Here is a 22,606-nt window from a genome sequence, read left to right as displayed (position 1 = left end):
AAACAGGGTTCTAGGCCACCAAGCTTCTAAACCTGGTTCAGCACCTCACTGGAGGAGTGGCCTTTGGAAAGGCCTTCATATCTCTGCACCTTCATTTCTGCTTCTGTAAACTAGGAAGCTGTAATAAATGGCCTTTAGAAGTCTTTCCTAGCTTTCAAGTTCACTGATTCAGTGCTCTACCATGATGAACATCTTTCTGTAGGAGGAACTATGAACTCAGCCCAAGGATCATACAAAAAGTTGTAACGGAACAAATGTATCCTTGAGAATCATACTTCTTTGCAGGCAAGCCCACTGGATAGTCAGGAGATGATTCTGAAATGAAATGAAATCTTGTCCAAAAGACAGAAAACTTATTTTCTAGATTGTGATGGTTTCATCCACTATGGAGTTACACAGCTGTAGTTGCAAGAGCCAAGAGCATTTTGAAGAAAAAGTAGAAGGCATAGGTTCTAATATTTGCATGAAAATATACTGAATTTACTAAGTAAGGTAAGAAGAAAAAAAGAGAGCTGGAGTTTGTTGCATGACGGAGACGTCAGAATCTTGAGTCATTAACAATAGCAGCGGGCAGTTTGGAAGGGCTTATGATGAAAACACTGGAAGTGTTATATGATAAGTTTTTGATGCATTTGACAGTAATGTTTGCCAGATGGATAGGGAAGAGTGCTTTGGGGGAGCCCCACAGGCTTTACGAAATGCTCATGGGAACCTTCACAGTACTGTCTGACTGAGGAGTGTGGCTGGACAGATACTTTGTGGAGGAAAGGCTCATCCCAGAAGGAGGGACTCTCTACCAGATCCCTAGCTACTGACTCTCTGAAGCCAGGACTTTGCTCATGTCTCTCTCCTCTCAAACCTTTGTTCTTACAAAGACGCCTCTTGCCTCTCTGTTGAGACCTTCATTTCTTCATGCCTTGTCTGCTGCCATCTGCCCCGGGAACTCCTTTCTTGTATTCAAAACTCCTGCCATCTGCTTTTCAAAGTAGGCCTTCTCTTGGTGACAGCTGTGCCTAAAAAAAGTGATTGTAGTGAAAACAAAAACTTGGTAAGAGCTTCTAGTGATGTTTTGTGCCTCCCCTTAGTCCACTCTCAGAGCACCTTGCAGATTCCAAAGAAATACCTAACACCACACCTCAAATGGGTGACTAAGGCAGCAAGCATCAAGTTAGGTGTGCAAAAAGAGAAAATACATATTTCTATTACTCAGTGTTTTTGTTAAGCCCCATTTTCACCAAATGGCAGAAAACATAATCTTAGTTATTTCTGAGAAAGCACCATGACTTTCAGGTTAAAAATGAATCAGTTCATGATTCCCTCACAGTTCATGATTCCCTCAACCTCTTTAAGGCCTCTCCAGAGTCCGCCTAAGATTTTGAGGTCCCAGTTTGGGTCCTGGCACCAGGGGAAGCTTCTGGTCCATGGTCATGGGCATCTCTCCCAGCTAGAGTATGCTGAGGTGTCATTGTCCTGGTCAGTAGGCCACATGTATTAATATTAGTCTGTTCTCACATTGCTATATGGAAATACCCAAAACTGGAAAGAAGTTTAATTGACTCACAGTTCTGCATGGCTGGGGAGGCCTCAGGAAACTTACAATCATGGCAGACAGCACTTCTTCACAAGGCGCGGCAGGAGAGAGAATGAGTGCCAGCAGGGGAAATGCCAGACGCTTATAAAACCATCAGATCTCATGAGAACTCATTCACTATCACAAGAACAGCATGGGGGAAAACACCCCATGATTCAGTCACCTCCCACCAGCTCCCTGTCACAACACAAGGGGATTGTGGGATTATAATTCAAGACGACAAAGCCAAACCATATCACCTTATATCCTGTGTCTTCCTCATCCTAAGGGCTTTTGGGTCGCCTGGCCCTTCCTCATCCTTTGAAGATGTTCCTCCCTGTTCCCCATGAAGACACAAACACATGCACACACACACCACACATACATACACACACACACCCCATGTGAGTGGTTTCAGACCGTCTTTTAGATCTGTCCTATCAGCATTCTATATTATACCTTGAAAGGTATTGAGAGAAAGGGGACATGATATTCACTTTCCTGGTTTTGATCAAAAGTCCCTCTGCCCTTGAATTACTAAACCTATCTGGGAATCTATTGTTTTCCATCCCTTCTGCCCCATTTCATAGATCTCACCAGGGTCTAATTCTCCTGCTTACATTCTAATAATCCTATTCCTCCTCTTTCCTAACTCAGAGGGTGTTTGTTTAGTTTTGGAGAGAGGATCGAAAAGGGGTACAAGTGAACAAGTTCTTTGAAGTGCAGTCTGAGCAGGCCAGGATGTGAAACACATCAGTTAGTACTTCACATACCACCTGTCCACATTAGGTTACACAAATGCCATAATCACAGATTGCTAATTTTGACTCCCTCCCCAAGGAACTGGTAACTGCTTGGGTATATGGTTGACTCCTGGCCTTACAGCGACATTGTTGCTCTAAGGAACACGGACTATTCCTTTTCCTTCATGGCCGGGATGGAAGAATATCAATGGTCTGTTTTTCCTAATCTAAAACATGTTCCTGGGTTTTCAAGGAAAGATGTTTTTTTGGTTGAAAATTAAAGATATCTTTGTGGGATAATACAAACTAACTTAGGCTTACCTATACTAAGCCATAAGTCTTTCCTTTACTTATGCGGGGCTTTAGCTTTTTCTCCAATGTTCTACCTCTTACCAATGAAAAAAGTGTGATGAATCTTACAGCTCTTCATTATTGAAATGATGAGAGGGTGCTCAACATTTTCTGTATTTTTAAAAATATGTGAGCCCCATGAACACACAGGGATGCTTATTGGATACTAAATTATTTCTATCCAGAATGTATGATTGCAGCCAATGTGCAGAGGCTTTTTGGCATGAAGAGAGTTTGCCTTTTGAATCCAAACCCAGTTCTAAAGGAGAAAATCCCTGGTAGTGTAGGGCATAACCGGTAGGGGGAGAAGGTATGAGGAGATGATGTTGGAGATGGTTTTGCCAGGGTTTGGGGTTCTGCAGAGTAACAGTGAATAGGAGCCTGACACCAATGTCACTGACTGAGCCATAGTCCAATTCCAGGACTGAGGTTCTTCTGGAGAGAAAGTAGGGCTAATTGGGTCCCCCCAGAAAGAGGCTTTTGGATGACAGAAGAAATGAGGGGCCAGGAGGAGCAGGAGAAGGAATCCAGGATTTATGAGACGCACTGTCCTAGATGAAAACCTCTCCCCCGGCCGGGCGCGGTGGCTCAAGCCTGTAATCCCAGCACTTTGGGAGGCCGAGGCGGGCGGATCACGAGGTCAGGAGATCGAGACCATCCTGGCTAACACGGTGAAACCCCGTCTCTACTAAGAAATACAAAAAATAGCCGGGCGAGGTGGCGGGCGCCTGTAGTCCCAGCTACTCGGGAGGCTGAGGCCGGAGAATGGCGTGAACCCGGGAGGCGGAGCTTGCAGTGAGCTGAGATCCGGCCACTGCACTCCAGCCTGGGCTACAGAGCGAGACTCCGTCTCCAAAAAAAAAAAAAAAAAAAAAAGAAAACCTCTCCCCCTGGCTCTCTCCTTTACTACCTTTCACAGAGGCTGTTTGTTGTCTGTCCCAACATCCATATTCATCCATACTCTTTATTTTCCTTAGTAACAGATGCTCATTTTATTGGGATGCACAGGCACTCATCTAAAAGACTCTATCTCCTAGCCTCTCTTGCAGCTAGGTATGATTATGTGTCTAAGTTTTGGTCAACGAGACATACAAGGAAGTATTGTGGGGACGTCCATGAAATCTTCTTAAAGAGAAGTACTGCACAGCTGTTTGTTCTTCCTGCCTTTTTAATGGCTTGCAATGCTGATTTAGTGCGTGGTGTTCCAGCAGCCATCTGGAACATGAGGCCCTAATGCTATGAAACCACCATTGTCAGCCCTGGATAGAAAGAGCAATATCTATCTTGCTTAAGTCATAATTTTGTTTTTAATTTTTCTGTTTCATATACCTGAATCTAATGCAAGCTGACACTGACAAAACACCCTTATTTAAGTTACTCTCAGAGATCTCTCTCTACAACTCACTCACCATTTCTAGCACCTCCACAAGTTGCTTTTACTCTACATTTTGGAACCCTTTTTTCGTCGTGGACCAGCTCTTTGGTGATTCCACAGATAGGTTTCTCAAATGCCCCTTCCCTTCCTCGACTTGCCTTGGTTTTCTCTCGAGACATCAGTTCTTTGTTTTCACTTTCTCCTTCTCCACTTGCCGTATGGAGTAGAAAGAGCCAGAGTCAGGGAGAGAGGAACATCTCAGCCCTCCCACTGCCACCACCATTACTCCCATGCCATTTTGGAAAATTTCCCATTTTGAAGTACACAGTCACCTAATCTTTGTTGCCATTATCATTGACTGACATGGAGCAAATTCTCCCATTTGGTTGCTCTTTCTTTCTTTATGAGATATATTCTTTCTGCCTATCAAAAGTCACACATCTTCAAGACCCAACCCAATTGCCATTTCTTTCACCTTCCCTAAACTACATGTCATATTAACTCTTGTATGGCAGCTACTATATGCCAGGCAGTGTTCTGAACATAAAATAACAGAGCTAATCCTCACAGCAGCCTTGCCAGGTGTGTACTCTTCCCCCCTTACAGCCCTTTTCCTATACCTCTTTTAACACAATGATCTGCCTTTATTATGGTTGTTTGTGATTTGCCTTGTCTCTCCCCAAAGGTAGCAGTGATGTATTCTGGTGAAAGAACAGGAACACACAGACCTTTTTGAAATAATTTTAGATTTCCAGAAAAGTTGCAAAAATAGTACAGAGAGTTCCTGTATACCCTTTCCCTAGTTTTCCCAGTATTAACATCTTACATGATGATACAATGATCAAAAACTAAGAAATTAACATGGGTCCAAAACTACGAACAAAACTACGTACTTTGTTAGTATGTCACCAGTTTTTTCACTAATGTCCTTTTTCTGTTCTAGGATCTGATCCAGTATTCCACATTGCATTTAGTTGCCTCAGGTCTTTAGACTCCACTAATCTATGATAGTTCCTCAGTCTTTCCTTGTCCTCCATGACTTGGACACTTTTAAACAGTACTGGAAAGTTATTTCATAGAATGCCCCTTAATTTGAATTTGCCTGATTTTTTTTTCTTTTTCTTTTTGAGATAGGGTCTTACTTTGTTGCCCAGGCTGGAGTGCAGTGGTGTAATCACAGCTCACCACAACCTGGACTTCCCAGGCTCAAGCAATACTCCCACTTCAGCCTCCTAAGTAGTTGGGGCTACAGGCACTCACCACCATGCCTGGCTAATTTTTGTATTTTTTTGTAGAGACAGGGTTTTGCCAAGGCTGGTCTCAAACTCCTGAGCTCAAGTGATCTGGCTGCTTCGGCTTCCCAAAGTGCCCGATATTTCTCTGTGCTGAGATTGAGGCTATGCATTTTGGGCAAGTGTATCATATACACCTTCTTAGTGTATCATGTCGGGGGATACATGATATCCATCTTATCCCTGATGACCTCGGCCTTGGTCACTTGGTTATGCTGGTGTCTACTGGGTTTATCTACTATAAAGTTACTATTTTTCCCCATTATAATTAATATCTTGAGGGAGATACTTTGAGAGTATACAAATATCCTGTTGTTCTTTAAACTGTCACCTGCTATCTTTAGTAAGGTGGATCTCACTTGCAATAATTATTACAGTAGATTTTAATGGGGGTCTTCTTTTTCCTTTATTTCTTTTACATTTATTCACTGGAATTCTTCTGTAAGAAAGAACTGCTCTTTTTCACCCATTTAAATAATGTTTTGTTTACATCACTATGAACTCATGGATATCTATTATATGGGCTATAATCTAATACTGTTATTTATTTTGTTGCTCAAACATTCCAGCTTTGGCCAATGGGAGCTCTTTCAGGTTGGTCCCTGGGCCCTTTCAAAAATACCCATTCTTAAGCGCATCCTTCCTTTTGGGTACAAGATGCTCCAGGTTCATCTTATACTTTCCCTGCCTCAGCCACTTCTTCATGGAGTCAGGGCTCACATTTTGACTCAAGTTAACTTCTCTGAGTCTCAGTTTCCTCATTTGGAAACAACTGGAACAATAACACCTATCTTACAGGGTTGATATGGGGATTAAATAAATAATGTAATGGGGTAATATTTAGACGTTTTTAATGGGCATTTTTTCTTTGCCCTCTCTAGCATAAACTCCAACATAGACTCTGCTTCTCGAGTTACCCTGGGCTGGTACTATGAAACAAGACGCTTAAGAAAAGATTTTCCAAATTCCTTTATCTGTTCTCACCAACCCAGCCCTCCTCCATCTTCTCCCAGGTTTCAAAGGGCTCAACAAAAAAGTCAAGGCCTTTTGGGGGCGATATTATCAACTGGCATTCTCAGAGGTGCCTGCTCTCCAGCAGGAGAAGGGTTAAATGCTTGGTGATAACTTCAGCTCTGAACTGCCAAGTCTCTTAGGTTCAGCTCAGCAATCAAACTGCATAACCTAATAGAGCCCCTGGTGCTATGGGAAACACAAGACACTGATTTATATTTTAATATCAGTAATTTCCACAAGAGCAACATTTCTGAGTGTCATTTTACAATTTCTGTCAAACGCCAGCTCGGTTTTTCTTAATTCTGTTTATTGTGTCTGAATTTGCAACCTCATCCGCAATGCAGATTCTTGATTCCCAAGAGAGAAGAACATTTCCATCTTTCTCTAGAGTGGGAGGGATGAGGATGAGGGGCAGAAATGGGCTTATAAGATAATTGAAAATGTAAATGAAGTACTGTTTATTAAGAAATGATTGTGAAGTATTTTTGTTAAAAAAAAAAAGGCAGTCCTGAACAAACTTAGCAAAAAATGACAAACAAAAGAGATGTTTCGGATCCAAACTGGAATCTTTCCTTCCAGAAGGAAAAACTGTGTGTACACTGTGGAATCGAGAGAAGGGAACCAGTACGGGGAATATCTGGCCATGTTTACTGTACTATCGTTGCTATGGCCATTAGCACTACAGCAGTTTGTAAAGTGCTTTGGGATCCTTAAGGATCAAAGGTGCCTGGCTACATAAATGCCAGATGTTGCCATTAGGAAGAAGGAGCCTGCTTCTCTCCTGTATTCTGTGAACATCTAATAAAAGAACAAAGCTGGTGTTGCTGGCACCAAACCACATCTCCTACTTGGTGTGTTCAAGGGGTGAGGGAACTTCCCAAAGCCATTGGCTGCAGATACCTACTCTTGCATGCCCAGTCTGTCCACTAGTTCCCCACAGGCCTGCAGCTCCAGTTTCTACATGGGTCCTTTCCTGCACAGTACATGAGCAACCTCCTGTAAGGGCTCAACATCATGGTCTTCTTTGAGGGCTGAAATGTAGCTTTGCTAGAGGGTACCTCTCCCATGGTTGCTGCAGAAAGCCAGCTAAGAAGCAAGGCACTTAGAGGCCAGGGAAGCTTCTGGTGCATACTCTGGGCCCTCCCTACATGGGACTGGTGTTAGTCTCCACAATCCTGCTTTTCTGCAAAGCCATAGCCCTTGTAGATTGTAGTGAGCCCAGAGCTACTTGTTCTGCCTCCACTGGTGTTAAGACCTCATACTTTTCACAAGCATCCTTCAGTTTCATACGCTCTAAATCCAACATCATGTCTCATTGCCAAACCTCTGGCAGGAGCCGTGTTGAGTTTCTCAGTGGAGCTATCGACCACATTGACTGAAGCCGCAGCAACGTGTTTCTCCCCGTCCAAAAGGGTAAAAATAACAGGAACAAGTTGTCGGAAATGAAATTTCAATTCATCCACGCCCTTTCTACACTTCTGCTGCGACTCCCAAGCAGGGATCGATAGTGTTTAGACAGCCAAGGAGATTTTTTCCCCTCTTAAAGCACCAGATCAATAGTAAAAAAAAAAAAAAAAAAAAAAAAAATTCTCCAGCCCTCTGTATGTGTTGTAGTAAATGTGAACAAATCAGAGGCCTTTGGCTAAACAGATTGACTGAGGCAGCAGCAGTCTGGTGCTTTGTAACTAAGAGCACATCAACTGCACAAGTGGCAATGAGGGAGGAAACCCCAGTGCTCCCATGGTCCTGGTAACCAGGAGCCTTCAAAGGGAATGTCCGTCCCCAAAGTGAGTGGAAGAAATGAAAAGATTCCTGTGCACTGCAGCATTTGGGCGTGACTCAAAAAAAAAAATTAAATACTCTCTGGGTGCGGTGACTCACACCTGTAATCCCAGCACTTCGGGAGGCTGAGGTGGGTGGATCACGAGGTCAAGAGATCGAGACCATCCTGGCCAACACGCTGAAACTCTGTCTCTACTAAAAATACAAAAATTAGCTGGGCATGGTGGTGTGTGCCTGTAATCCCAGATACTCAGGAGGCTGAGGCAGGAGAATCACTTAAACTCAGGAGGTGGACGTTGCGGTGAGCCGAGATTAAGCCACTGCCCTCAAGCCGGGCGACAGAGTGAGACTTCATCTCAAAAAAAAAAAAAAAAAAAAAAAAATTAAATTAAATTAAATTAAATCAAATACTCAATAAGGATTATGGGTAATCACAGAAGCGCATTTTATTGGAAGACAGCTTGGGTACTGCACACTTCCTTTCCATTTTGTCTCTTGCTTCTTTTATTTTTACTTTTAAAAAAGTTCTTAGCTATCTATGGCTTTTTCTCATTGCTTCATAAGTTTTCTCCCTATATTGCTAACCGCTTCTCAAACATCTGAGAGTCAATTCAAACACTGAGTCCCAATCCAGGGACTCAAAAGACTATCATGAAGCTAGCCCTTCCTTGTGGGATTAAAAAATTATTCAGGTTGCAAAACTCAAAGGTGAACTGCTATGAATATGTGAACATTGTCCTTCATTATAAAAGACTTGTTATTCTTATTAATGATTATAGTGCTGACTTCTTTAATGAATTGATTATATTCATTATAAAACAAAACATTGGCTGAATCTAGCATAGAGGCATATAAGAAGATAGCATGCCAACACGTATTAGTTTAGATAATATAGTCTTTTGTAGTAGGTTTAGTTAAATAAATGTTTATAATCACAGATAAAAGAAATGATTCTTACCGATTGTGCTGTGTTCACACTTCTGTTTACAGGGGTGTCCAATCTTTCGACTTCCCTGGGCCACATTGGAAGAAGAAGAATTGTCTTGGGCCACACGTAAAATACACTAACGAGAGCTGATGAGCTAAAAAAAGAATAAAAAATTGCAAGAAAAATCACATAATGTTTTAAGAAAGTTTACGAATTTGTGTTGGGCCACATTCCAAGCTGTCTTGGGCCGCATGTGGCCCATGGGCCGCGGATTAGACAAGCTTGGTTTAGAAGCTTCTCACGGAGTCACTTTGCTTCGTATAAGCCCATAGTTTAGACCAGACCTATTCTCCTGGTCACTGGCATATCTCACAGGTATTCTAGAAGGGAGGTGCACCTCGGTCACTTCAAAAGTCAAGAGGTGGCTGACACCTGTAATCTCAGCACTTTGGGAGGCCAAGGTGGGCGAATGGCTTTGAGCTCACGAGTTCAAGACCAGCCTGGACATAGTGAAACCCCATCTCTACTAAAAATACAAAAAACGAGCCAGGGCCGGGCGCGGTGGCTCAAGCCTATAATCCCAGCACTTTGGGAGGCCGAGATGGGCGGATCACGAGGTCAGATCGAGACCATCCTGGCTAACACGGTGAAACCCCGTCTCTACTAAGAAATACAAAAAATAGCCGGGCGAGGTGGCAGCGCCTGTAGTCCCAGCTACTCGGGAGGCTGAGGCCGGAGAATGGCGTGAACCCGGGAGGCGGAGCTTGCAGTGCACTCCAGCCTGGGCTACAGAGCGAGACTCCGTCTCAAAAAAAAAAAAAAAAAAAAAAAAAAACAAACAAAAAAAAGAGCCAGGCATGGTGGTGTACACCTGTAATCCCAGCTACTTGACAGGCTGAGGCACGAGAATCACTTGAGCCCGGGAGGCAGAGGTTACAGTGAGCTGAGATCATGCCACTGCACTCCAGCCTGAGCAACAGAGTGAAACTCCATCTCGGGAAAAAAAAAAAAAAAAAAAAAAAAAAAGGCCAAGAGGTTAGGGGATAGCAGGAAATGTCTCTCTCAATGATTATTTCCAAAGATGAAAGGATAAACAGAGACTATAAATATGAGCTTGCTTGTTAATTCAAAAGTGCTGAGAACCCAGTATGCATCAGGTGAAGCAGAAATGTACGATGAGAAGTATAACTCCAAAAATACCAGTGCCCTATAATGAGCTACCTTGTGCTGTAGCCTCTCCCTCTTCAGTGGTTCTTCTTATTAGCACGTTCATATTTCAACATTTGAATATGCAACAGTCCTGTTGGTTTCAAAATGTGATAAGGAGTTGGGCTGGGTTTTCCTTTGCCCCTCACATACTCTCTGCCTCTCTCCCCTCCACTCTGTACCCCATGAGCTGCATCAACCAGTTCTCTTGCCCTCTGCTCTCTGGCCCCTGCTTGGTTGACCAGTGCAGAACATCAGCAGGAAGGTCAGTGGGAGAGGGAACTGGGTCATCAGCTTCTGCCCTGCCAGGTCCCCAGAGGGTCTTGGGGCCTTCTCCACTCCCCATTTCAGGTCTGCTCCCTCCCCTGGCCCCTGAGGCTTGGAGGTGGTCAAGGCCTACCCTTACTACACCTGGGCACTGCATGCCACCTTGTAGCTTCCTTATACCATGGCCACACCTTTATGCCTAGTTCCTCTATGAAGTAGTCCACAAATTACTCAGCTTGAGCATGCCATCTGCTTCCTGGTGGGATCTTAGTTTATAAGGTAAATAACGGGAAGTTTCATTTGCAGGCATGTTATTGCCTAGAGCTACTGTAACAAAATACCACACTCTAGGTGGCTCTGGAGGCTGGGAGTCCACGATCAAGATGCTGGTGGGCTGGTTCCTTCTAAGGGCTGTGACGGAGAATCGGTTCCAGGTCTCTCTGCTAGCTTCTGGCAGTTTGCTGGCCATCTTTGGTGCTCCTTGGCTTGTAGACTCATCATCCCCATCTCTGCCTTCATCTAGACATGGTGTTCTCCCTATGTGCATGTCTGTCTCCAAATTTCCCTTTTGTAAGGACACCAGTCATGTTGGTGTCACCCTATTCCAGGCTGCCCACATCTTAACTAATTACATCTGCAATGATGCTATTTCCAAATAAGGTCACATTCTCAGGTTCTGGGGGGTCAGGACTTTAACGTATGAATTGGGGTGGGGGGCTACACAACTAAACCCGTAACAGCAGTTACCTGTGAGTAAGAATCTTCTATTATACTGGGGGAAAAAATCCTCTCCTGCCCTCCTCCAGCCACTGTCTTCTCTCTCCTCTCTGTCCCTCACTTCTCATCTTCATGGATGAATTGTTAGCATTTGCTGCCTCTTGATATTTCCTCTATCCCCCTTTCCCCACACTCACCTTGTCACCCCTACCCTGGTGGCAGCAACTCTAAATGGTCAAGGTCAAAGTTTTGGTTGTCAACTCCAGGGGGTCTTTTTTGGTCCTTATTGTGTCTGACAAACTTGACATCAGTGGCTACCTCTAGAAACATTTTCTAGAAGCACTTTCTCCTTCTAGAAACGCTTTCTGTCCTTGGTTTCTGAGACTCTCTCCCAGATTTCCTCCTGCTCATCTGACAGCTCCTTCACTTCCTTGGCAAGTTCTCTCCTTCTGGCCATTCCTGAAATGGTCCCAGGTTCTTCCTGGTTTTCCTGGTCTTGTCCTTCCCATTCTCACTCTACATCCTCCCTGGTCTTGTTCTCTCTTGTCAGATTTCAGTTATCATCCATAGCAGATTGTTCCTACAATAACATCTCCAACACAGCTCTCCATCTGGAGCTCCAGATGTAGATAAAAACTGCTTTCTACACAGGTGTGCTCCACTGATCCACAGGCTTCTGCAATTCAATCTCTCCAACACTAAATCCATAAGCCTCTACTTCAAACCTGCTTCTCCTCTGATATCACCTTTTTAATGTATTTAACAAACTTGCATAACGTTTATTGTGTGAGAAGGACAGGCACAATTCCGAGCACTTCACTATTAACTTACGTAATCTGCGTAACAGCCCTATGATATAGGTACCGTGGTTATTTTTATTGTAAATGAGAAACCAAGGCACAGAGAGGTGAATAAACTTGCCCAAGATCACAGAGTAGTATGTGGTAAAGCAGGAATTCAAACCCAAGTAGCCCAACTCTGGAATTTGTTCTTTTTTTTTTTTTTTTTTTTTGAGACAGAGTCTTGCTCTGTCGCCCAGGTTGGAGTGCGGTGGCCAGATCTCAGCTCACTGCAAGCTCTGCCTCCCGGGTTCACGCCATTCTCCTGCCTCAGCCTCCCAAGTAGCTGGGACTACAGGCGCCCGCCACCTCGCCCGGCTAGTTTTTTGTATTTTTTAGTAGAGACGGGCTTTCACCGTGTTAGCCAGGATGGTCTCGATCTCCTGACCTCGTGATCCACCCGTCTCGGCCTCCCAAAGTGCTGGGATTACAGGCTGGAGCCACTGCGCCCGGCCTGGAATTTGTTCTTAACCACTAAATACTGCCTCAATGAAAGGAACTGCCATCTACTTCGTTTGTTCCAGCACAGAAATCTAAGCACCATCTTGATTCTTCTTTGTCTTTCTCTCTCTCTCACTCACTTCAACTCCCAGGCCCTTCATCCCATCACTTACCATGTCCTGCCTATTGGACTTTCCCAATTAATCTTCTACTGGACCTCTTCTCCTCAACTCCAATACTACTGCCCACTCCTCCAACAACTAGAGATACGATCATGTCATTTGCTTGCCTAAAGCCTTTTAATAATTATCCATTGGTCTCAAGGTAAAGTACAGACTCTTAAATGGTTAAGAGGCCTTTCTTGATCTGCATCCTGTTTTCTTTTTCTTTTTCTTTTTTTTTTTGAGACAGTGTCTCGCTCTGTCACCCAGGCTGGTGCAGTGGTGCAATCTCGGCTCACTGCAACCTCTGCCTCCCAGGTTCAAGTGATTCTCCTGCCTCAGCTTCCCGAGTAGCTGGGACTACGGCCGTGTGCCATAATGCTTGGCTAATTTTTGTATTTTTAGTAGATAAGGGGTTTCACCATGTTGCCTAGGCTGGTTTGAACTCCTGACCTCAAGTGATCCACCTGGCTTAGCCTCCCAAAGTGCTGGAATTACAGGCATGAGCCACTACGCCCAGCCTTGTGTCCTGTTTTCTGACCCTCCTCCCTGCCCTTCTTTACATTTTCCACCAGAGCTCTACTGAACTATGTTCAGTTTCTTGGACACACACCCAGTCCTTGGCCCATTCTGCTTGTGCTACGGCTATGTGCATCATTCCATTTCTCTCCTCCCATCATCTTTGGGTTACCTCCAGCTGATTCTTCAGAACTCAGGGAAACATCACTTCCTCTACAAAGCCTTCTCTGAATCCCCAAGCCTGGGTTCTTCCTCCAAGCATGTGCTCCCTTCCCGATATGAATGTCCCCACCGGGGCAGTCCTCACATTATATAAGAATTGTGGGCATACTTGTGTGTATCTCCCTCTAGACTGCAAAGTCCGTAGATCAAGGGATTGTATTATTTTTGTTCACCGTCTTATCTGAAGTAAGTAGAGAAATAACTGGCACATAGTAGATGATCAGTAATATTTATTGAAAGAATGAAGAGCCAAATTAACTAATTTACAGTAAGAGATCACTGTCATGGGAACTGGAATACTTTTAGTCCACATGACCAGCACACACTCTCTATAGAGGCAGACCAACATGAGAAGCCAAAGAGGGTTTTGGGTGACAGAATCAGAAGTAAGGGGTACTGAAATAATCTGATATTGAATTGTAATTGACTAGGACAGCATCTTGTAACTATCTTAGACAGCAAAGATCTTGGAGCTGATAAAATCAGTCTCTTGGCTGAAGCTCCCCCTCTCCTGGACAGAGCGAGGAGGGGTCCACCCATCATTCCCTCTGGGACTATATGTTCCCCCCTTGTCTGCATCATGAGATTGATAAGCTCTTTCTTACATACACTACTCTGGTCCAGTCAAATTTTGCAGATCTGAGATTTATCCTGTCTCTCTAAGGTGACGCTGGGTATGATTCATCTCTCCCAGAATAACCTTTCTTTCATTTTCAAGTTCTGGAAGAAGCCCCCCTGTAATCTACTTTGAAGTTGCAGAATGTTCCAAATGTCTTCTGCTATTCAGAGGTGCCGTGGATCACCTTCTATTCAAATAGTCAAGAAATATTTTATGGAGATAGTTGCATTTGATCCTACTTTTGATTCTGACAGATGAAGATAGGCTATATTCTAAGATGAGGAGAAATGAAATTTTCAAGATGAAGCTGGAAGAGAAGGAGAGGCTGGGATGTGAAGAGCTGTAGATGCTAGAATTCAGAGTCTGAAATTTATCTAGAGGCAACAGGGAGCCCTGAAGATTTTCGAGCTGGGGAGAGACACATCAACAATTGCTTCATGTACATTAGCCTGACCTCTGTGTGTAGGAGATCGAATAGACAGAGATAGGAAGCACAGCAGAAGGCCTAGAAAGCTAGACAGGAGTTAGGAGATGACTCTTCTCAAATAAAAATAGGCAGTTGAGGCCGGGTGCGGTGGCTCAAGCTTGTAATCCCAGCACTTTGGGAGGCCGAGACGGGCGGATCACGAGGTCAGGAGATCGAGACCATCCTGGCTAACACGGTGAAACCCCGTCTCTACTAAAAAATAGAAAAAACTAGCCGGGCAAGGTTGCGGGCGCCTATAGTCCCAGCTACTCGGGAGGCTGAGGCAGGAGAATGGCCTAAACTCGGGTGGTGGAGCTTGCAGTGAGCTGAGATCCGGCCACTGCACTCCAGCCCTGGTGACAGAGCGAGACTCCGTCTCAAAAAAAAAAATAGGCAGTTGAGCAGAGTGATAGGTGTGAAATCTATTTCTTTAATTTGTCACCATAATAGTATATTATATCCAAATATATAAACACATCTATAGAAGTTTATTAAGTAGCAATTAAAAGCAAGCAAACAGGCTGGACGCGGTGGCTCACATCTGTAATCCCAGCACTTTGGGAGGCCTCAGTGGGCAGATCACCTGAGGTCAGGAGTTCGAGACAAGCCTGGCCAACATGGCAAAACCCCATCTCTACTAAAAATACAAAAGTTAGCTGGGCGTGGTGGCATGTGCCTGTAATCCCAGGTACTGGGGAGGCTGAGGCAGGAGAATTGCTTGAACCTGGGAGGTGGAGGTTGCAGTGAGCCAAGATCATGCCACTGTACTCCAGGTTGGGCGACAGAGTAAGACTCCGTCTCAAAAAAAATAAATAAATAAATAAAAGCAAACAAAGAAACTTAACTTCTGAAGAAACATTTACTAAATAAAGACTGATAGTGGATGAGATTTAAAATAATCATTAGGACAATACTACAATTTTGAATGGTCCAGTATCTTCCATCCTTAGATGAGTCGGCGGATTATAGATTTGGTTACAGTGGGCTCCAAGAACTGTCCACATTCAAGTCATTGGGTTAAAGCAGTCTGGGGTACTGGTCAAGTCATAGGGATAGGGAATTTTTTGGTCTAGACAATGTCTACATGATATTATCTAATATTATATTGGAATCCACCCCGTACCCTGTAGGGTGGTTTGCCAAACATTTCATTTGTAACCCTAAAGAGTAAAGGTGAGATGATGGTAGGGCTGATTTTGGAGGGGGAGTGGTGAGACTTCTTTTATCGAACCTGTTTATGTTGCAAGGTCCTTTTCCTGTAGTGGTTCTTCAGTGATCAAGTCGTGGAAGGGAAGGGAGAGTGAGGTGGTTACGTATGGGCACTGCTATTGTTATGTTGGAAAATACTTTTTGATGAACAGTCATTTCCTCCCACTGCCGGAGGGTGTTGATAATGAGCAAATTACCTTTTACTCCCTCTGGTGTGGATGTGAAATTGGCTGTTAATAGAGTTGCTAATGCTACCGGGTTAGCATGTGATTGTTCTATTTTAAGCCAATTTAAGTTATATTTGGGGAGTAGCCAATCAGACACCTTGCTAAGAATATGGGCCCAACTACAGCATTTAATATTGGGAAACCTGCCTCACCCACAGATGTGGCTGTGAGCAGAAAGTGCTGAACATGCTGTCGTTAACACGAAGTGTTTTAATACAATGTCTCTTTTCCTTTGTAGGTACAAGAATGGTCTCATTAGGCAAATACCAAATGTTTTCATCATAGGATAGATCCCATTTCAAACCCCAAGACTATAGAATGCCATCAGCCAATGACGTATTTCGTTTAATATAACAATGGGTTAATATTGGTCATTTCATTACTGCTTGTTATGCAGTGAAAGCTTACTAGAAAATGAAGTGTTCAGAAATTAGTTGAAAGGAGCAAAAGAGGTTATTTTTCCGAGTTATATGCTCGATTGGGCTAATTAAAGGTACAGATGCATTAGTGGGTTATGAACACCTTTGATTTCTAAAGATGCTTTCCTAGGAGGGGGATGGTGTATTCTAATCATAGATGGCACTGAGAGCTTCCCAAGGCCAGGGGCACCGTTCTTCTCTCTTACGAGCTCCCTAACCCTCTCCCTAAGCACCTATTGCCCCCTGGCATCTGGTGGGTGGATTGAGCGCATTACTTGGGAAAGTTTCTTGTTTAATAGGAATATTCTTGAACAAAGCACTGTTGAATTGTGGTTTTCCTGTTTTATTGGATTTTTCATGCTTTAAATATAAAGCTCATAAAGTACACACAGAGAAGGAAACAGGTATGAAGGATGGAAAATAAAACTCAACTGATGGGGTACAGAAAGGTATAGTGTGTGCCATTCTGGTGTGGATTAATTGGGCTTGGCACGATTATGGCTCCTGTCAGCTGATCAGTTTACCAGACTGAAGAAGTTGTGGGAATGGAAAGCGCTGGTGCCTAACATTACCCCAACCCCACCCCTGCCAAAATAGTTCCCAAGGAAATTCTATGCCCATACTCCCTAATTTGCTATTAAGTTCAGCAGCCATGGAAAACCCATCTGTTATGACCTCCTGCTTATTTAGCAGACATTTGCGGAGACCTGCCTTGTGCCAGGCTAGGATTTAGAGGCAACTAGGACGGGGTCCCTGACCAAGGGAGCACAGAGTGCACTGGGGAGGCACTTATCTAAAAAGTATAACACATGTTGACAAACGGGCAGTAGGAGATGATTAAAAGCTTGGGCATTTGGAAAGTACTTTTAGTGTTGACTTTTTTTTTTTTTTTTTAAACAAATACACAGATAGTACTTACGATGTGCCAGGCACCATTCTATGGACTTTACAAATATTAGCTCATTAATTCTCTCAATAACCTCCAGAGGCTGACACTATTATTTTCATTCTATAGTTGAGGAAACTAAGGTACAGAGAGGTTAAGCAATGTTCCCAAGGCTACACAGCTCATCAATGCAGAACCAGGACTTGAACTCACACCATCTTGCTCCAGAGTCCATGCCCTCAGCCACCACATGCTGCCGTCCCTTTAAGCCAGTCCCTGGAAGATGAATGGGATTTGGACAGATAGAGAAAAGGGGAATAGGTGAGAGGAGGACATCAAGGACAGCATTCCAGGTAAAGGGACAAGCTTGTTCAAGGGCACTGATGTGTGACCACGTGTGGCCCACAAGGAGAAATCCAGTGGTCAGAGCAGTGGGATAAGAAGGGATGCTGGCTTAGGTGTGAGTGCCAATCTTGGAGGAATGGGCAGAGAAAAAGAACTGGCAAAGAGGGCTGAGAAGGAGCTCACAGAAGGAAAACCAGAGGAGAGGCCTCTCCAAAGGGGAGAAGGAAGATAAATTATGGCAGAGTCCACAGTATCAGCTGCTACAGAAGTTCGAGTAAGATGAGGAAAACCAAGCCATTCTTTTGGAGATTAGGAGCCTCTGCTGTAATAGACCAAAGGGTTCTTCCTACCTGCTGCAAAGATAAGACCAATTCACTGAGACCATGGTATTGCAGTAAAGAAAGAGTTTAATTAATGCTAGGCTCGTCACATGGAAGACAGTTATTACTTAAATCAGTCTCCATATAACTCAGAGGGTAGGGTTTTTAATGGATAATTTGGTGGGTAGGAGGCTAGGGAATGGATGCTGCTGATTAGTTGAGGATCAAATCATAGGGGTGTAGAAAATGGTCCTTGTGCACGGAGTCTGCCTCTGGGTGAGGGCCATGGGACTGGTTGAGTCATGAGTCATGGGTCTTGGCAGGCAGGCAGTCAGTTGCTAGACTGAAAAAGTCTGAAAAACATCTCAAAAAACCAGTCTTAGGTTCTACGCTAGCAACGTTATCTATATGAACAATCGGGGAAGTCACAAATCTTGTGACCTCTTGCTACATGACTCCTAAGCAGTAAGGGATTATAGAAACTATGCCTACGTTTTAAGTAGAATTCAGGCTCCTCCCATAATCCTAATCTCCTGACCTTTCGTTAGTTTTATTCAGTCCCTGAGCAAGGAGGGGGTTAGTTTTAGGGAGAGAGTATTATCATCATTGCTTCAAAGTTCAACCATAAACAAAATTCCTCCCTGGTTAGCTTGGTCTATATCCAGGAATGAGTGTGGACAGCCAGCCCATGAAGCTAGAGGCAAGATGGATTCAGCCATGCTTGATTTCTCTCACTGTCATAATCTTTGCAAAGGCGATTTTGCTGCTGACCTTAGTGAACACAGGGTGGGTAGAACAGAGGACTGCAGTTACACTTACTGATGAAGAACTGATGGGAGGAGAGAGTGGTGTGAATGTCTTTCTAGAAGACATAATATAGATATAATAAAGGGAAGAGGGGAGAGAGAGAAAAGAAAGGGAAAGGGAGAGATAGAGAGGGAGTGAAATGGGATGGAAGGGAAGAGAGTGAGCCTAGCTTAGGGTCAGAGGCAGGCGCGAGAGCAGAGAGTTGATGGGGTGAGAGAGAAGTGGGGTTGGGGAGGCAGACCGGATGAAGAAGATCGAGACTCAGAACTTCTCTCTGGCACACCTCAATCTGAGCACATACTCTTTGGGGCACAATGTAATTATTATCTCTTTCAGGCAGTGAAGCATAACATAAAAGGTGCAGTTGCAGGTTTAACACAGGAAGCTTTACAGGAGACCTTAGATCGTGAGGACTTTGAGGGGAAGACCTATGCTTCCTTAACGGAGTACTAGGCAAAGAGAAGGTTCTCAGTGTGTTTGTTGAATGAATAAATGGGTCTTATTTACATTTTTTATTGTGAATATTATGAAAAAAGAACATCGCACTGATTTTAAAACACTTGGAAATACAGTCATAAAAAATGAAAATTTTATGGCCTGCAAGTCATTTCAGGAAATGTTGCAAATACATGCATCCATCCTGCCCGAGGCCTTGAGGTAATAGGGCCATTATAGGATTTCTCACTGGGTCATCAAAAAACTTTCTGCTCCTGTATTCCTGCTACTTTACAGACAGATTCTGTAGTTTATTAAAGGTGGGAAAAATAAATTGTTTCTGAAGCATAGGGTATAGTTAAAGGTGTTAAAAAAATGTAGAACAATTTTACTAGTGTCTTGCCTACTAATTTGGATAAATGTTTATTCTCAAAATGTTCTAGCATTATCTTTCTTCTTCCAGAAAGGTCAGGCACATGCCACTAAAAATACATTTAGTACATTCGAGAATATTTTTCAAGTGATTTATTGAAGCAATGTATGGACTATTTATTTAAATATATATCTTATTTCCAGTAATGCTATAACCTCATTAGAAGCGACTTGGCTCATTGCTTAAGCAAAATGATTTAGCTATTTAGGAGCTCTCCTTTAAAAATAGGCTATTTTCCTTCAACAGTTTACCAGAATTGGGGATCTATTTTTAGAAAAGTACATGAGAATGGGTAAGGTCATAGCCCTGAGCCTGAGGTAATTCCCAGAGAAGTTGTATCTATTGTATGTTCTGGTTCATTTTTCTCCATTCCTGGTTATCCAGTAGGGAGGAATTCTCCACTTGAGGTATGAGGGCATGGCCACCTCTCTGGGGAATTCTGGAATCCTCTGGAGAGGCTCTGTCCTGGCAGGCACCCAGCTAGTAAGGTATTGGGCCTGGTTTTAGCACTGAAAAACTGCTTCCACTCTGGGGACGTGAGAACACGATTTTACATATTGGAAAATGAAATTTGCTAACTACTGAGTGTGCAATGCATAATCCCCACTCTGTAGCTAATACATTCAGATGCTTATAGCATATACATAAGTCATGAAGCAGAATGATCAAATGCATGTGTGTGATCCCCTGCGAGCTGAAACATTACCAACATGTGGCTTCTGAGTGTTTCTCCTTGTGGCATTCCTCTGACCCCTGCCCCTCCCCTGAATTTTGTGTTTATTATTTATCTGTGATTAAAAAATATTTATATCACATATGTATCCTCGTAAGAGGAGGGAGGGAAGGAGAGAGAGAGAGATGGAGGGAGGGAGTGAGGGAAGAAGAGACAGGGAAGAAGAGACACACACGTTTGAGAGGAGAGAGAGACAGAATTCCCTCAAATAGTTTCATGTTACTTTAGAAAATACGCACATTCTCAGCTGTTTTGTTTCACCTAATGGTCTCAATTCAACTGTTAGAGGATACTAAATATGTTATTGTACTGAGAAATTTAAAATTTTATTAAATGTATTAAATTTTATTAAAATTTTAAAATTTATTAAATCTAGTTGGTGCACATAGAAGGGAACCGGCAGCTTCATGTACTGTTTGTAGAGTGTGAATTGCCTTTTTTTCTTGAAAGTAATTTAGCAATATGGATGGAACAAAAGTCCTTAAAAAAATACAATTGGCTAAGCAATACCCCTTACAGGATTTTATTCTAAGGGAAGAAGAAAATAAGTATACAAAGATGTTTGTTTAAGGATGTTAACTGCAGGGCCAGGTGTGGTGACTTGAGCCTGTAATCCCAGAACTTTGGGAGGCCGAGGCAGGCAGATCAGGAGATCGAGACCATCCTGGCCAACATGGTGAAACTCCGTCTCTACTAAAATACAAAAAATTAGCCAGGTGTGGTGGTGCATGCCTATAGTCCCAGCTACTCGGGAGGCTGAGGCATGGGAATCACTTGAACCCAGGAGGCGGAAGTTGCAGTGAGCCGAGATCATGCCACCGTACTCCAGCCTGGGTGACAGAGGGAGACTCCGTCTGAAAAAACAAACAAACAAACAAACAAAAAAAAAACAAAAGAAAAAGAAAAAGAAAAAGAAGACATAATCTAAATGTCCAAAAGTTATTGGTTAAATAACTATGCAGTGATTTAAAATGATGAAAGAATGTGCATGTTATAGTGAGTGGGAAAAAAGCAGCTATATAATACATAACAATTATATAATAACAACAGTTATATGGATCATCCTATATGGAGGACCATTTTAATTTTTATAAAAATAACTTCTGGCCAGGCATGGTAGGTTGCACCTGTAATCCCAGCACTATGGGAGGTTGCGGCGAGAAGATCACTTGAGGCCAGGAGTTCGAGACCAGCCTGGGCAACAGACTGAGACTGTCTGTACAATAAAATAAAAAAAATTACCCGGTAGAATGATGCACGCCTGTAGTCCTACCTGCTCAAGAGGCTGAGGTGGGAGGATTGCTTGAGCCCATGAGTTTGAGGCTGCAGTGAGCCATGATGGTGCCACTGCATTCCAGCCTGAGTGACACAGTGAGATTCTGTCTCTATAAATAAATAAACAAATAAATAAATTTATATATATGAAAAAAATTGTGAATGCAAAAACACCAAATCGTATAAACAGGGACAATATTTTAGGTGATTATCATTGTTGCTTATCTGTATTTTTTGTCTTTCTAGAAGAGTAATGCATTATTTTATGAAAATGAAAAATAGCTTGTACTAGTCTATTAAAGAGAAAGCTTGGAGATTTTTGATGTGAGCTATACTCCATTATGCATCTGTGGATGGAAAATTTAAAATCATAGATTGATACCTACTATGAAGACCTTTTCTCCCTTGCTGTGCTCTCTGGGGATGCAAACTGACTTTCTATCAGTGTGGAAAAAAAAAAAGAAATACAATTATACAACCCCCAAATGCATTCTATTGAACAAAAATTCAAACATCTGTATTACCCCAATCATATGTGCCCGGCTCCAGTCTATCAGTATGGCCCATACATACCACTGCTAGCTAAGCACACCTCCCAGTGTTTTCCACAGGGTGGGTTAATATTTCTAGTTCCATTTGTCATTACAACCTCCCCATGAGGTGGGAAGAGTCTATAGTGGCAGGTATGGTAATTATCAAGCCTGCTTTTTTTTTTTTTTTTAAATTTGGTAAAAGACTGGTCAAATATTTTCATTTTATAGTCCTCTGGTCTCTTGAAGCCTTTGAAAATAATGGTCAGTAGTTCAGCAAGTTCATTATCTAATTCTCTTACGGTTGGGGAATGTGCATTCTCTGGACCTGCTGATTTACATATTGTACCATGTTTTCAAGTATTCCCTTACCTGGTTTATTTCAACACCTATATTTAAAAGTCTTAATTAGTTCCTAATTATCTATGCTCCCTTTCTTTATGTTTCTTGTTAAAGTCTAGTTTAAAAGAGCAGC

At 43.0% G+C, this 22,606-nt stretch overlaps 1 long non-coding RNA gene across 1 annotated transcript; it reads right to left on the bottom strand.

Annotated features, from left to right (window-relative positions):
- Positions 1–88: 88 nt before the first annotated feature.
- Positions 89–21,706, bottom strand: LOC126943793 (uncharacterized). The gene is made up of 3 exons (XR_007721858.1): positions 21,600–21,706; positions 9,086–9,209; positions 89–1,013 (listed from the first exon to the last, which is right to left on the bottom strand). It is a non-coding gene; the product is annotated as an uncharacterized LOC126943793 (long non-coding RNA).
- Between the last annotated feature and the right edge of the window lie 900 nt (positions 21,707–22,606).

This window comes from Macaca thibetana, chromosome 20 (genome assembly GCF_024542745.1).
Source record: "Macaca thibetana thibetana isolate TM-01 chromosome 20, ASM2454274v1, whole genome shotgun sequence".
NCBI lineage: Eukaryota > Metazoa > Chordata > Mammalia > Primates > Cercopithecidae > Macaca > Macaca thibetana.
Note: the sequence above shows the minus strand (reverse complement) of the source record. Positions and strands in the feature narration are given on the sequence as shown.